The following is a 724-nucleotide window of genomic DNA, read 5'->3' as shown; positions in this document are numbered from 1 at the left end:
ATATACGACGGGCTTCTTTCAGTTTCCGTCTACCAAATCCACTCACAAGGCTTTGATCGACAATAGGCTATAGTAAAAGACATTTTCCCAAGATGTCACGCAGTGAAACTGAACCCGGTACCACATGGTTGGGAAGCAAGTTTCTTACCACGACGTCGAGGATTCCAGTTGATCCGATCAACCGAACAGCCTGCTCGTGAAATTAACGTGCAAGTGGCTGAGCACCCCACAGACACGTGTACCCTTAACGTAGTTCTCGGGGATATTCAGCGTGACACAGTGTGACAAGGCTGACCCTTTGAAAAACAGATACAACAGAAACAGGAAGAAAGAGTGCGAGAGAAAGTTGTGGTGAAAGAGTACAGAAGGGTTCTCCACCATCCCTTGCCGGAGCCTCTTGGGGCTTTAGGTGTTTTCGCTCAATAAACACTCACAACACCCGGTCTGGGAAACGAAACCGCTATCCTATGACCGCGAGTCCTCTGCCCTAACCACTGGGCCATTGCTTCTCCACTTCAGTATGTATGTGTGCGCGGCCATCAATATTTCTTTTTGGTTTTTACCCTTCTGTTAAATGCTTATATAATCGTAATCTAAACAATCTGATAGATATTTATAGAAAACTTCATTAAAAATCCCCCATTTCTGTGGAAGTTATGAGGAAACAAAACCAACCTGTCCGAATTTTCGAAAATTCTCATCCCAACCCTCAGAAAAAAATTCT

Source organism: Octopus bimaculoides, unplaced genomic scaffold, assembly GCF_001194135.2.
Source record: "Octopus bimaculoides isolate UCB-OBI-ISO-001 unplaced genomic scaffold, ASM119413v2 Scaffold_30358, whole genome shotgun sequence".
NCBI lineage: Eukaryota > Metazoa > Mollusca > Cephalopoda > Octopoda > Octopodidae > Octopus > Octopus bimaculoides.
This window is presented reverse-complemented; position numbering follows the sequence as displayed.